Source organism: Acanthochromis polyacanthus, chromosome 12 (genome assembly GCF_021347895.1).
Source record: "Acanthochromis polyacanthus isolate Apoly-LR-REF ecotype Palm Island chromosome 12, KAUST_Apoly_ChrSc, whole genome shotgun sequence".
In the NCBI taxonomy this organism is placed as follows: domain Eukaryota; kingdom Metazoa; phylum Chordata; class Actinopteri; family Pomacentridae; genus Acanthochromis; species Acanthochromis polyacanthus.
In genome coordinates, this window is record NC_067124.1 from 4,769,711 (window position 1) to 4,786,017 (window position 16,307).

At 43.5% G+C, this 16,307-nt stretch overlaps 1 protein-coding gene across 2 annotated transcripts in view; it reads left to right on the forward strand.

Moving 5' to 3' along the window:
* Positions 1-16,307, forward strand: part of snrka (SNF related kinase a) — a 79,141-nt gene that overhangs the window by 13,327 nt on the left and 49,507 nt on the right. The window lies entirely within an intron of this gene.

Below are 16,307 nucleotides of genomic sequence, written 5' to 3' on the forward strand. Positions count from 1 at the left end.
CGCCAGTTTGCCATTTGCGACTAAAAACCGATTTTGGCGACCAAAAATGACAAAAAACACACTGGTTAGGGGCCCAAATATTTTGATTTGGGCTACTGACCTCCAAATCCAAGTTTCAGGGATGGCAATTTTCCGCAGATCCACGGATTTCTGCCTATTTAATTTCAAATTTGAACACTTTATTGTCGCTGATGTTAATGTCGTTAACATCGCGAGACTCCGTCGGATCCAGAACCAGCCCAGAATGTGGTGGCGGCATCCGGAGGACAGCACCAACTGAGCCTGAGCACCGCGAACGGAAAGCACCAAGCCACCGGAGCTGTCATTTTTAACTCGGCGGGTCCGCTGGCTGCTCTACCCGGTCACACACTGCTCTGACTCCCCAGCTGGCTAGCTATCCCCCGCTAGCTGCTCGGCTAACACCTGCCGCTCCTCGCCGCTCATCTGCCCGGGACAAACCGCACCGGTTCCGGCTGTCAACGTCCCAGTCGCCCGCTAGGAGCTCCGGACAATGCGCTGCTCATTCGTGGGTGACTTTTCACGGCCGTGGGGGGTTTTAAGGCACACTTTGCCCAGCGACCAGTGATAGCTCGGCGGCTCCAGCTAACAAGTTGACGTGGAGGAGGAACTGGATTCCCCCCCCCCCCCCCCCCCAAAAAAAAAAAAAAAAAGAAAAAAAAAGTAGGATTAATTTTTTTGGCCACTAAAAGTTGATTTTGGCTCCTAAAAATGTCTAAATTGACGTATGTTGGTGGCCCAAATAATGTCATTTGGGCGACCGGACCTCTCGGCCTTAAATCGAGCGCTGGAGATGCTATGAAATGGTTTCCAGTGGCATATTTCCTGTTCCAAGAATGTTCAGAAACTCCTGCAGGTTAAACTGGTCCAACAAACCAATTTACGTGCCAACTGACTCTGAAAGATTCCCTATGAATGGCCTTGAGAGCATTCGCTAACTTAACAAAATTAATGTCTAACTCATATTACACAATATTTTTGTCTGAATATATGGCCACTCGGCATGCCACGATTTACTCAACTCACAATACAATTCGAATCACGATTCAGGGTTCGCGATACGATTCAAATCATGATTCGAATCATGTACAACACAAAATTAATTTACAGGCAGATGACTGATTTTTTTATTATTATTATTTCTCTTTTTAACAATACTGTAGTGTTTTCTCTTATGCTCTTTACAATACAAATTAGACCTAGCAGCGAATGACAAAAAAATTGTATCAGTTCTCTTCTTCTTTTTTTTTAAACAATACTGTTTTTTCTTATCCTCTTTTCTTACCTGCACAGCAAATGACTGAAAAGTGGAAACTGTTTTATCAACTCTCAAATCCTGTTTTTTTTCTTTCTTTTTTTTTTTTTACAATAGGCCTTTGCCAAGTTAGCCCCCTTGCCCCCCTGTTCTCCCTTTTCTTTCTTTTTTACATGTTCTTTTTAAGGAATACCAGCACATCTACATTCTCAGGCAATAGCTGAGATCTCTGCGCACTCACGATATCCCCTGCAGTTGAAAAGGTAAAGACTAAGGCCATAAACCACCAAGCCACTAATTCAACAACCAAGGAAGAAAATAACTGTAGATTTTAATAAGCAATTAAACATTATTTCAATTTTCAGTATTATAAATAAATAAATTGTTGAGTTAATACCTGGTTGTAAAACTGCATAGCTTTCTCCTTCAGCCTGCGGTACACGTCCTGGCGCTCTGCTTCCTCTAGATGAGGTAGGGTGCGGAATCTGGGGTCTAATGCACTGTACTCCAGCAGGTAGTGATGCTCATTGCTGTATCTGCTGGAAAGGTTGCTGAGGATGGCTCTCTTAATGCTGGCCACTGTGGATGAGTCTCCTTCACTGGGTGACATGCTCTTTTCAATAATATCCTTTAAGAGCTCAATGAGAGACACCGTTGGGCTCTTTTCATCACACATCACAGTGGTGGCTGTTTTAAGAGGTTTCAGCAGCTTCACAATGTCATAGGCATCTCGTATGTCTGAGGCACTCAAAGTATCCAGATCACCAGCATTTTTCGGACTGACTCGATGAGGAGGGTTGAAGCAATAGCTGGTTGCTGTTCTCGGTATCTTTCAAGCATATCCAGACTGCTGTTCTATCGCGTTGTGACATCGACGATGAGCTTGTTGCCAGCAAGCCCCAGCGCTTTCTGTTTGGCTTTAAACACGCCGCATGCATGAGTGCTCCGATGAAAGAAGGCTGCAACATGCCGTACCCGACCCAGTAAGCGGCTCACAGCATTCACTTTCAACCCCGCTTGAGAAGCCAAGTTTAAAGTGTGGGCAAAACACTTGATATGAGGAGCGAAGCCGCCAGCCTCTTTCACGGCAACGTCCATGTTCCTCGCATTGCCAGTAACAATGGCAATGTCGTGATTAGCCCTCTTTAGATCCCATTCATTCACAGCTGCGGTTAGAACTTCAGCTATATTGTGCTCAGTATGCGACTCGAACATAGTGCGAGTTTGAAGTACACAGTTTACCATCTCCCAGTCGCTATTAATACCATGGGCTGTGATAGTGATATAACTCTGGGTCGCTCTCGATGTCCAGCCGTCTGTTGTAATCGATGTGGTATCCAATTCTTTCAATAGCATCTTCACCTTCTCTTTTGTTTCCATGTAAAGCGCTGGCACTACTTTCTCTGCAAAGTATGTACGGCCCGGGATATTGTATAGAGGCTCCAGTATTTTTACCATTTGCTTAAACCCGTCATTTTCAACAACTGAGAACTGCCTCATGTCTTTAGCCATGAATACAGCAATAGACCTGGTAATCTTTTTGGCCCTTGCGCCTGCAGGGTCGAGGGGACGTCCGTATGGCAGGATGGACTGCCCTTTGACTAAACATTTATCTTTTGCTGTACCTGGATGAGTTGCTTCTTTATGATGCCTGTCGATATGCTGCGACATGTTGCTTGTATTTTTTTTGTAGGGAACCAACTTCCTGCATAGTTTGCAAATTGTGTTTGTCGTATCTATTATCTTTTCCCCTTTTTCATTTACTGTCTTTGGGAAGCCAAAATGTTTTCATACCTTGGACTTGAAATTGCTCAGTGCCTCCGCAATTTTAAGCTCGCTTTCGAGGTCGACACCCGCCATGACTGACGCTTTGCTGGCTCTGCATAGGTATGCTGAGCTCTCCGCATTCCTGTTGTAGCTGGAGCGGCGCCACATATAGAGAACGTAGTTTAGTTCGAGTGCGCCCTCTGCTGGCGTGGAGGCCACATCGCGATTAATGGTTTAATTATATCGATTGGAATCATAAAAAAAAATCGATTTAAATCATGTTTTTCAAAAATCGCTGCATGCCTAATGGCCACTGTCTCAGTTTAGGCAATTCCAGAATCACAGATTTTGTGATGACATGAAATGACTACATGTGAATACCTTGCCAGTAGGGATGTGCACGACTAGTCGTTTAATTGTTTAACCGCCTACTCATTATTAAACGTTTAGTATTTTACTAGTCGGTTAAACGCTGCATTAAGCATCATGCACCTTGTTCTTCGTGCCTCTGCCTCGACTTTTTTGTAAACAGGCTGAGCAGCCAGGGAGAGAATTGCTTCTCCTCCCCTCCCCTCACACGCACACGTAGCAGGGGGCGGGGCCACACAGTTTGGGGAAGAAAGTTTGGAAAGGTAAAGTGGGAAGATTACGCTCCCACATAACGCGAAAGCGCCGTGCCGCGCTCTTGAATCGTACTGTGCAGCACTTAGAACCCATTCTCTTCTATCAGACAATTTCCACTGCACGCGCTGCAGAGCACCAGCACCGCGTCCCTGAAGCACCGGTGTGCGCCACGGCGCTGGAGGTTCGCTTCAGGTCTATTTTATGAAATTGGGGGTTATGTGGAAATTGGGGGTCAGCGAGTTTACACAGGTGACCTTGTTGTCATCTGCTGCGTCAAAATACTGCCCGTGTGGCTCTCGGTGGTGAGACCGAGACGCCCCGTCTGCCCCACTTTGCCCGACCACAGAGCCTGTCGCCGGGTTCGCCGGCCCCCGCCACCCCCGGCCGCTAACTTGCACGTTTTCTGGCTTTATAGACTAGTCGATTAGTCGCAAATTTTATTTGCGACTAATCGACTTCGGCCCATTTCGGCTCATTCTGCCGTGTTCTTCGCCTCATTTCGGCTCCTCCATTCATGTTTGTAAACACCACCCGAATGGCCGCGTGGCTGCCGACTCTGGAGTCACGCTTTACTTCGTTGCATAAACACAAGACAAGATGCTGAAATCCGGTGTTTTCTGAATTCTTCAGTTTAGCCAAAGACTAAACCAGGGCAAAATGTGGACCCGGGAGACCAGACGAACGGATCCGACTATTCGGGCCGTCTCCGCTGCCGCTGCCGCGCCGCCGCACGAACCACACGAACGGATCCGAATATTGGACACCCCCCCCGGTTGGACATGGCGGGGCGGAACGAATATCCGGATATTCGTCTTTAATAGGGCCCGAATATTCGGCGGCCAGAAACCACTATTCGGGCCAGCCCTAGAAATTAGGTGAAATTCCCATCCCTACTTGCCAGTCATAGCTCGCCATCTTTTGATACCTGAGTGATGCCATTGGGAAGGATGTTTTGTGGACCAACTTTCATCAGTAAGAATGTAAGAAACAGTAATGTCTGAAGCAGTCTGGAGGATACTGTCATACCATGCCGTGGGAGGTCTGTGCTGCTATTGATCATTGTTAGTCATGCTTTGGAAGCTGTCAGAAAATGCAAGAGAAGGTAAAAAAATAAAAACTGACTGGCAGGGGCAATTGTGAGGCATCCAAGATGCAGCATTGGTTGTTGTTCACTATGATACACCATACTTGATAAAATAATCAGTTGTGTTTTAGATTGGGCTGTTACCGTGTTGATATTGTGTAGTCTGCATTTGGGGTCAGCAAATTATCTGCCTGCCTGATTGATGGATCCAGCATATTTCAGATTATTGCTGTTCTGTTTTTCAAAGAATCCCTAAAAAATATATTTAAAACTGCATTGCTTTGGCTCTGATGCAGCTGCTCCTATCAGTGCCTTACCTATGCCACTATCTGATTGGTCTCGAATATTACCCCATCACTATTGAAGGATAAATGGTAAAAATACTTTTTTTTTTAATTAAACAATTGCAAAACATAAATAAGCAAATCCATTTTAGTGATTTTTTAAAAACATTTTTTTACTTCAAATTTATATTTCATTATCAGTTACCGGCCTGTGATTAGTAGTAGATTAGTGGACTGTGATTAGTAATAGCTGATATCGGTATTGACTCTGAGAAAACCATGCTGAGTAATCCTTTTTATGAAAGCAACATAAGAATGCAAGCAACCTGTAATTGTTTGTAGAAGACTGTTGTACTCTTCATCCATAAACAATATCTTAAGATTTCAAGATGTAGCTGTACAGTCCTCTAATATAAGACCAAAGACCTTTTTTAAAAGCAGTTTGCTGACAAATACACTCTTATACTCACACTACTGTGGTAATTGGCTGCAAAACTGTGTGTTCCATTTAAACTCTAGATGACACTGAAGCTGAATGCCATGGGGGAAAGAAGGCTGTGGAGGAGGGCTGCATGTGAATGAAGTCAGAAGGCATGCTTCATCTTCAATTTCCATTAATACCTGTATTTCTAATGAAACCACAAGTTGGCAGGTCTGGTCTAGTTCTTCATATCTGCTGCAACAGAAAATTCCCTAGAGCATCAGGAGCACGCTACATGTGAAAATTGCTCTTCCTGTACACAGTAAATTGTGGATCTGAACTTCTTGCTGTAGTCTCAGATTCTTGAACTTGTAGAGCAGCTATGCCCAAGGGCCCCTTGCACCTCTTGCATTAATTTAAGAGATTGCAGTGTAAGACAGTGGGTAACTTGATCTGCATCTGTATTACTGTGTGTGTGTGCGTGCACACGCGTGTGTGACAGAGGGATTTACAAAGCCAAGGAAGGATAGAGGCCTACTTAGGCATGGTGGCTAGGAGAGCAAATGGTCAGCTGTCAGTCAGTTATGGCAGGGATTAGTCAAAGCTAGCTGGGCTCCTGAGAGAGAGAGCGAGAGAGACATGTGAATGGATGGGGTGACAGGTGGCACAGGTTGTGCACTGCACTCAATCTGAAGACATGAGGACATGGTCTGAGTCAAAGGTTCCACTGCCAGACTGAATTTCAGGATGACCCTAACCCTAAGTCCACATTGCTAACGAGTGAAATGCTTCAGTTTTACTTGGAGGACCAGTCATTTCTTTCTTACTATTGACTCTCCTGTCATGATTGTAATTATTGGAGATGATCCTCCTAAATTTGATGATCCTCTGACTTTCCAATCAGTAGTACCGATTAGAATCACGTTTGTGGTTTTGGACGAATTGTCTCAGCACCTGTTGGATGGATTTGTATAAAATTTGGTGCAGACATTTATGCCCCCACATCATAAAGAGTAGCAATTTGAGTAGTCCCCTAAATTTTCAGCTAGTGCCATCATCACATTCCAGTCAGCCGTAGCTTTGTATTGAACCCTCATAAGCATCAATTTATCAGCCAATGCCAAATAGTTTACCCCTCACAGCATCTGTGTCTTTCACTCACCATTCACTGATTAACATTTTAATAAAAACTCGAGGTCTGTGGAGTTGTTTGTAGTACCCAGGTACTTTGACACACCAGCTGTGATGTAGTTGCTACAGTAGCCCCTTAGGGTACGTAGAAGTCCGCCATATTTTGTCAAGAAAAGTAAGCTGACAGTTGGGGAACTACTTGTCAGTAGCTCACTTTCGTCGAGGCCTGTGTGGTTCCCTGGCGCAGACGGCACAGCGGGGTCTCATCACTCTGAGGGTGGGAGAGTGCCAATTAGTTTCTGGACTTGAGCTGAAAATTAAGATGTGACTTCGTAGGTGGGATTGACACCCTTTGGGTCTCTGCTCGACAGGATTGTGACTGCTGTGCACTTGCTGTTGTTTTTCCTTCTTTTATTGTAGAGCCAGACGACAGTGATTTTGAAAGGAATAGAGCAGTGTACGAGAGATGAACTTGTTGTCTGCAGTCAGACTTATGCCGCAGCTGCTGATGCCCTCACGACATGCTTTGGTTCTGCTCAGCCTTCTCGCAACACGAGTCCTTCGAACTTAAAGTGCACTTCCTAATAATTAACACAGGAGTATAGCTGCGGCTTTTATGCTGTGAAGGAGGTATCTGAAATAGCAGGTTGATGATGGTGATAGGGAGAGTCTTTGCATTGTTCTGTTTGGACTGTAGCCAGCATTACTAGCAAACAATTGTTAGGATAAGGTTAGCTTGACTTCAGGAATGCTGTTTAAGCAGTTTTAAATCCAAATGTTACTGCTCTTCATCTCTGTGATTTAATGTGAATATGGGTCATATGTCTGGCCCTATGTATGAGTATGACATGGAGCCTCAGCGAACTATTATTTTTATGCTGATTAATCTGAAAAGTATTTTTAGCCTCATTATTTTTTGGTAGGTCTCTGCTCCATCGGAAAAAACTGTTAAAATAACAGATCAAAGTTTCCTACGTGCCTGCATTTATTATAATGCAAGATATTTTGAAAAAAAAATCATGATTTCAATTCAAGAATGTGTAATTTCTGCTTGAAAAGTGACCTAATGAACTATCAAAATAGGTGTGGTTAATTTTCTGTCCATCAGTTGGATGAGATTAATCTGTTTGTGGACGAATTAACTCCAGTATTTGTAGGAACCCGCTACGTTTTGATCAGTGAAATAATATAATGTTGTCATAGAATCTTTTGCAAGAATACGGAAGCTTGATTTCACTTGTTTTTGGTTTCAATCAATATATGAAAAACAATGCTGCTCTGGATTATTCTCGAAAGCACTTTTCTATGGCTGCTGTGTTTTTAAAGAATACTTATTGTGCCCATTTACTGCTGCTTGTTTTTCATTTACTAAAGTAGACTATATACAGCCAGATTTGACAAAGATCAGTGTTGTTTTTTGATTTCTAAAAGACAAACTCTGAATTAAGGTCGACTACAAACCTGTCTAAGTGGGAATATCATGATGCACTATTGTTATCAATTGCTATCAGTGAAAATGTCTGAAGTAGGAGTCAACTGATATGTGAGGACAGATAAAGATACCAGTTATTAGTAATGAGCGATTTATTTTATGATGTTTTTGTTAAAATACCTGAATATCATATCCAGTAATTGCCCAGGCCAGTATTCAGCCCAGCGTTTACAGCCTGGTCAGTGTGTCATCAGATGGAAGCAGAGTGGATGGGTGATGCGTCACACAGTAGACTTCCAGGCTCTACATGCGTATGGCTTTTCATCCTTGCGATGAGATGTTTGGCACGTCCTCTTCTGTATTCCTTTGTCATCTCCTCCATTCCTGTTCACTTCCTGAAGCACAGTCCAGGTCGAGCTGGCAGATGTCTGGTCTGCTCTGGATCTGACACAACTGCTATTAATACACACACTGAGCTGCTGAGCGGGACAGGCACTCTCTGGCTGACTTATCAAAAAGTTCAAATCCTCGATAAAGCAGCCAGCACTGCACTGCATCTGGCCAGCACTAGATGAGCCAAACAGTGAGACAGTCAGCTGTGTTCTAATTTGTTGTCAGTCTCCAATTTCCACTGCCAGTTGATGTGCAAGTGGGTATTTTCGGTGCCAAATTCTGTCACTTCTCTCTTCATTGCTGATTAAATAAGGACTTGGAGACATGGCTGCTTTGTAAGAAGAACATGATAAAGGAGAGGAGATGAAGAAAGAAAATGAAGTTTGCCTTCGCTGTAACCAAAGACACAGCTCCTGGATGAACTATTGTCACAATAGGATTCCACGGTAGGAAAAGGACAGCAAGCAGGCAAGAAAAGAGATATAATTAAGTGTAATTATTCCTTTCAGTGATCCATGACAAGTTAGAGGTGGTGCTGCTGTGTGCAATGAGGCCCATCAGTCTGTATTATTACGGGCCACTGGGTAGGGTTTCCTGGCTGCTTGGCACGCTAAATGACTGACTGGTTGATATGCAGACTAACGTGTTTGTGGGTTAACGTGCAGCCTGGGTAGATGGCATAGATCCCAATGTTGCTTCAAACTAGTACATTTTAGATGTCTGAGGCATTGATTAGCTATGCTTGTAATACTTTGTGACTGTGAGGTATATAATTCACATCAGTTTTATACTCATCAAAGCATTTAGTGGCCTCTTGTGCCCCATGCATGGGGGTCATCCTGGAAGTACCCTATCCCATTAGGATAGAAATGTTTTATTAAAGGTTATCATCACCCAAAACAACTGTTGATTTGGATTGATCCTTCTGTCTAAACTAGACAAGTGGACCCAAAACTTGAAAGCAAAATGCACCCGACTGCAGAACACATGCTCTGCCCATGATGTGCTCACTGTAGTGCCTTGAAGTTAGATTTTCCTTTAATTTGTCATTGGTGTGTGTCCTACACAGGTCTCTTATACAGCCCCTCTTTTCACGGTGTTTTAGCACATTTAGTCTCCTTATGTCACTGCTACTGCTGAACCCACCCTGTTGTGATTGGTCAGCTTCTGGATGCTGCCACTCAGTGTGTAAGGTTCGCGGTCGCCAAGTCACCCGAAGCGACCAGAATGATGCCCGGGCGATAAACAGATACAATTTATACATTTCTCATCGCCCGGCCAGGCGACAAGCATTTTATAAATAAACTGAAAGATTTCTAACCTTTCGCTTTGTTCTGTGCAGGCAGTGTTGCCAACTTGGCGACTTTCCAAAGCTCCTAGCGACTTTTTTTGTCAAAAGCGACTAGCGACAAATCTAGCGACTTTTTCTGCCGTTTTGGAGACTCTGATAGGAAAACTCGGATCATTCTACAGTCACTGTTTTCAACGAGCAGCAGGTGCTGCTGTGAGCTTCTCCCCCTCCCAAAGCACAGGCTGTCAGTCCAGTAACCCCACAGCAGTCCCATTGTCTGATTAGAGGACACATCACTCCGCGGCCAGACGGCAGATGAATTGCGCATGCGCAGTCACTACAGATCCCATCCAGACTTACGGAGCGGGATATAAATGAAAATGTTTCTTCTCTGTCATACTAAAATAAACCACAGCATTTAGCCTCTAGTACAAAAACATATTTTGGGTGTTTTATACTCACTTTTTGGTCTCTTACACACCATTGTTCCTCTCTCCTACAACGTTGATTACAATTACATGCAAACTGGGAAATATGCAGATTAGGCGATGACATCATTTAGCAACTTCTAGCGACTTTCCTTGTGTACATCCTCAGTCAGAGAGTTTGACCCAGATCAAGCTATAGACAGCTGGCTGAGTGGTGCCAAAGCACCCAGGAGACCAGCTCTGATGGAGAGACTGAGAAAAAGGCGTAGGCTGGTGGTCCACAGTCAGCCCAGTGCAACTGTGACTCAGGAAGCAGAAGACCAGCAGCAGGAAGCAGAAGACCAGCAGCAGGAAGCAGAAGACCAGCAGCAGGAAGCAGAAGACCAGCAGCAGGAAGCAGAGGACCAGCAGCAGGAAGCAGAAGACCAGCAGCAGGAAGCAGAAGACCAGCAGCAGGAAGCAGAGGACCAGCAGCAGGAAGCAGAGGACCAGCAGCAGGAAGCAGAGGACCAGCAGCAGGAAGCAGAAGACCAGCAGCAGGAAGCAGAAGACCAGCAGCAGGAAGCAGAGGACCAGCAGCAGGAAGCAGAGGACCAGCAGCAGGAAGCAGAGGACCAGCAGCAGGAAGCAGAGGACCAGCAGCAGGAAGCAGAGGACCAGCAGCAGGAAGCAGAGGACCTGCAGCAGGAAGCAGAGGACCAGCAGCAGGAAGCAGAAGACCAGCAGCAGGAAGCAGAAGACCAGCAGCAGGAAGCAGAAGACCAGCAGCAGGAAGCAGAAGACCAGCAGCAGGAAGCAGAAGACCAGCAGCAGGAAGCAGAAGACCAGCAGCAGGAAGCAGAAGACCAGCAGCAGGAAGCAGAAGACCAGCAGCAGGAAGCAGAGGACCAGCAGCAGGAAGCAGAGGACCAGCAGCAGGAAGCAGAGGACCAGCAGCAGGAAGCAGAGGACCAGCAGCAGGAAGCAGAGGACCAGCAGCAGGAAGCAGAAGACCAGCAGCAGGCAGCTGCTAAGGAAGATATTGATGAGGAGGAGGAAGTTCAATGGCAAGAGGAAGGCATGGAGGATGATGTTGATGAGGGGTTTCTGGATGATTTCGACCCAGAAATGACTGAGGAAGATGTCGTTGCTGGGCTCAAGAGACTGGCACAATTTGAAGATGTTGATGTAGATGGACATCTAGTTCAACTAAGTTGTGATTGTAAAGATGAATAGAGACTGATTTTTTTTTTTTTGTAATGAGAGACTGATTCTTTTGATTCTAATGGTAAGCAGGTTGTAAGAGAAGAGCTCATTAAAAGAAATTGACTTCCTGAGAAGTTATATTTATTTTTTAATTTTATGTAAACAACGCGAAGTACGGGCCACTAGTTTTTGTACGGGCTACCAGAAATTTAGATTTGGCAGGAGTTGGTGGCCCATATTTTCTTGTACGGGCCACCAGAGATTTTGATGAAGCTTACACACTGCAGACGTCTGCTGGCTCTGGACAAAGCCCCAAGGGACAGTACTGAGCAGTGTGACAGGTTAAGTGTGGTGGCCAGACTGTGTCGCTGTAACTTCCACATTCATCACATGATATACCTTGGCCCAAAAAAACCCTTTTTTTGTTTAGATACCGTGTCTGAAAAAAGTGACAATAAGACAGTGAATATGTTTTTCTGAGCATTATTGTTCACATGTGCTGTTTCAGCTGGCGAGAGTCTCAGCTGCACTAAACTACGGTGACACAGGCAACAACTGAACAACTTTAGCTGGAAAAGCTAATTAGACAGTTGTTTGGGAGTATTTAAGAATGTTCTGATGTTAATTTGAGTGAGGGAGTTAAAGGAAATATTGCAAACCAGCCCTTTGGAGCAGCCTGAAATATAGACTATGAACTAGCAGGGAAAAATCTCCCACACATTTTCTCAAATGTTTGGTTCACAGGAGAACTGTGGCATAAGAAATTGGGATTTTACCTTGTATCTTCTAAATGGTAACAGACCTATAACCTTGGTTAAGCTTGTTTTATTCTTGGACATGAGTTATCACTAATTTGCATTGTCTGATAAACTAAAACTAAATTTAATTCTGTGGTCACATGCAGAGCTGCTCTAGTTTTTCTGCTGTTATTCTCACAGCTGCTTCACACACGCAGACCTTAAAGATGCACAGTTGATTGCCGTTAAGATGCTGTGCAGAAAGTCAGGTGTATCAACACGGCATGCAGACGGAAATCTATTTATGTGCACAGTGCAAAATCAAATATTTGAGTGTTTAAATCCTGTATAAATTCTTATTTTCAAAAATAAATGTGATGCTCTTGGCTGTATCTGAAGACTTTTACTATATATTGCATTATATTTTCATTACAGTATCTGAAATCTAAGTTTGAAATGTATTTGTTTTACAGTACAGTAAAAGTAATGTCGGACAATCAAGCAAACTGGATCTGCTGATCAGCAGGGATGCATATGTTGAAAGCTTTTCAGAACAGCTACTAAATGGACTGTAAGGGAAAATAGTTTTGTCAACACTGTAATGTTATTTTAGATGCGGGGCCTTGATAATTTCATGCTGGTACTAAGAACAGCTACAGTATAAAGCCTTCAAGCTATTCATTATAATGTTTCTCAGCACTGATCTGGTCCAGTTCCTTCAACACACTTCCCTATTATTGGTACTGTGGCTGGTGTCATTTCAAGCTGCTTGGTGGTTTATCAGAGCAAAGCGTTTGAATGCAGAGTAGGAGAGTAGAAGATGCCAAGAGACAAAATCCCACAATCGCTAATTAAAGCATCATGGTGCCGCTGTAATACAGAGTGGAGGAGGAAGAGGAGGAGAGGATGTTCAGGAGCTCACAAATATATGTGTTTGTGTATTGTGGGGAGGGACAGTTGGGAGAATGAAGAGAGGAGGACATGAAAAGTGGAACATGGTGGGCTATAATACCAAGATAGATAATGTTAGAAAGAGAAGGGAGGGGGGAAAAGGAGTGGTTGCTTCAGGTCAAGTACTGTAACTCCACTGAGGAGGCTCTAGTATGGAGGCCAAGAGGATGATGGAACAATAGCTAGTCAAGATGAAATAATTAAAACATGAAAGCAAAGATGAGCCAGAGTAAGGCTGAGAAGAGGAGGGGAAGGGGAGGATAATGGAAGAAGGGACTGAGTTCTTTCCTTCCCGTTTCCTCTAGAAGCATTGTTTGTTTGTTGAGGCTGAGATGGAAATACAGAAATAAAAGTGCTATTTTAAAAGTCTCCCACTCCTTATTGTATTTATACATGCCGAGTGAAGTTGTACTCATGACTGACTGCTTGGGTTACTGAAGTAAATATGAATTCAAGCTTCCTCTGTTTGTGAATCACTTGGGAGCACACTTCCTTAATATGTAAATGTAAAATAGAAATGTAGGTTTACACACTTGACTTTTGAAGGCTGTGTGATATCGATGTGTGCTGTAGGTCTGCCATCTTATTGTTCGTGTGTGTGTGTGGACAGATTTGTCAGAGGGCTTGACAGAAGCATGTTTCAATCTCTAATTTGCGATGGGGAGAAAGTGTTGCTATGGTAACAGATGCTGCCAGGTGTGAGGTAGTACTCCTGTGGTCCCGGGGGATCTCTGCCTCTCCTCCGCCACCCCTCTCCTTCTCTGGTTTAGGTCAAACTGGGACACATAAGCTCCAAAATGAAAAACAATGTAGAACACACTAATGGTACAGATTGATAAAGCAACTTACTAGTACTGACAGAAGTTGTAAATTCTAAGAGAGAAAGCTTTTATATGTTTGTGAGTGTGTACATCAGTGTGTAGGCCGTAAGTCACTCCTGGGTCGAGCTCTTTGACCTGATTGTGGCTTCAGTCTAGTGTCTCACACAGTGCATCAGATCCCGGGAGGGCCTGAGGTTGTTTATGGTTGCATAACCCACTTTTCACTTGCATGCTATGACTAAATGAAACATGTTTATGAGACCAGATCAGAAGGCTGGTGGCTTATGGGAAACTACTTTGGGAGCAAAGTATACATCATCTAGTTGGAACAAACTGCTCACAGAATTACTTTTGTGAGAGAATTATGTAATAATAAAAGTGAAACCTGGACTAAGTAGCTTTATTAGAGGTGGGGTCCATGAATCATGGAGACAGATTATGGTTGTTTAGATACTTCACATTTTTAAGCAATTTAGATTGATAGTTAGCATATTTTGACAATTTGGCAGATTGTCCCCTTTCCCCTTATTATATGTCACATTCCTTTCCCCTGTCCAAAGCACAAATGTGCACAAGATATGCTGAAATAGTGTTGTCTGGATCTTTGAGGCACTGTGTGTACCATTAATTGGTAATTTTTTCAAGCTGAAAGTGCTGTTATGTGACCACGTAGTGGCCCACTATTGACTGCCCACTAAGCAGGCGATTTTCAGACGTGGTGCGTTTACATGCGGGAAAAACGGATTCAGTGAACACGTACCATTAGAATCAGCGTTTTCAGCCACACTAGTGATTTGGCTCTGGTGATGTCAGTGTTGGTCAGTCTGTCTTTGCCATACCTGAAGTGTGTCAACCTTCTTTACAAGAATTATCAGGATATGATCAGCGCTTCATTTCAATTATTGAATGTTTCTGGTTGGATCCATTTTTTTTACATACCTCTGCTTCCTCCATGGAAATATGTGCTGCTCTTCCTCACCTAAGTGGCCTTTGTGTTCAGACTGTTAGAACAAAATAATTCATTTCATTTCATTTGGATATTATACTGTCTTGATGGCTGTAAGTGTGTAGACCAGGGATGTCAAACTCATTCCACAAAGGGCCGGTGTGGCTGCAGGTTTTTGTTCCAACTAAGCAGCATCACACCAGACCTGACTCATTTAATCAACCAATCTCAGTCTCCAGACAGGTGATTGGTCAGACTATGTGCTCTAGGCTACAGCATTTAGTTCCAACATATCTACAGCACACAGTCTGACCAATCACCTGTCTGGAGACTGAGATTGGTTGATTAAATGAGTCACGTCTGATGTGATGCTGCTTAGTTGGAACAAAAACCTGCAGCCACACCGGCCCTTTGTGGAATGAGTTTGACATCCCTGGTGTAGACTCATTCTTGTAAATGTAATAACAATACATTGTAGAAATGTCATTTTAAGACCACAGCTACTACATATGGAGGAGGTAATCTCATTACAATTTAGGGTACCTTTCTGCATATATTTACATATTAATTCAAGACACAATTTTTCAGGAATCGTTGTCACTCCTGTATATTCTGTAAGACCCGCTCCAGTGGAATCAAGTTGTGTTTTTTTTTTTTGTGTGTGTGTGTTTTTTTACCCTAATAACATGTCCATATGGTGTTTTTCATATGCTGGGAGACATTATGAGGGAAAAGTGCGGGCAGGCAGTGACGAGCCAAATATTAGGATTGGTGCATATCGTAATGTCCAACAAATTGACGACCAATGTCACGACTGAGTATTCGGATATTCGGGTCCAGCCCTAATACATTCTAGATTAAGCAAAAGTATAGAGTTGCATGCAAGCTATGTTAAGGTGGAGTTCATTGGATTTCTTTTTTAAAGCTTTTGCTGGAATTTTTGATGATGAAACATCAATACTACAAACAACACAAACAATTTCAGTGTGCCATCTTTTGGCTCTAAGGAACTGTAATATTTTATAGACGGTTGAAAAAAATTACATATTAAGTTAATATGTGATTTTTTTCTATGTGTTATTAACCACTAGTGACAGTAGTTGTTAGTTCCAGCCCATAATGCTAGAGAACAATCTTATAGTGAATACCATATGAATAGGTTAGGGATGAGGGATTTTAGTCTCTTTGATATTCAGGGCAGGGGAGAAGCTCCCAGCCGTCATGCTAATGTAAGACAACATGAGGCAGAAGATGCCTGGGAGAGAGCTGCACTTTATTCTGGAACTCTGGCTCTCATCCATATTCAGCAAAAGCATCTCTGTTCACCACTTGGAGCCAGCATATTTCTCCTGTCCTTCCTCTCCTACATTCTCTCTCTCAATGTCTCAGCCACTCACTGAGATATTCAGTCTAACCCCACATGTGCACAATTCTCCTCCACACATAACCTGCTATTTTATATTCTTTTACACTAGAACTGTTTTTTCTTTCTGATCAGTGCAGTGGTTCTTTTTAACATCTGTTGCACTGTCTCTTACT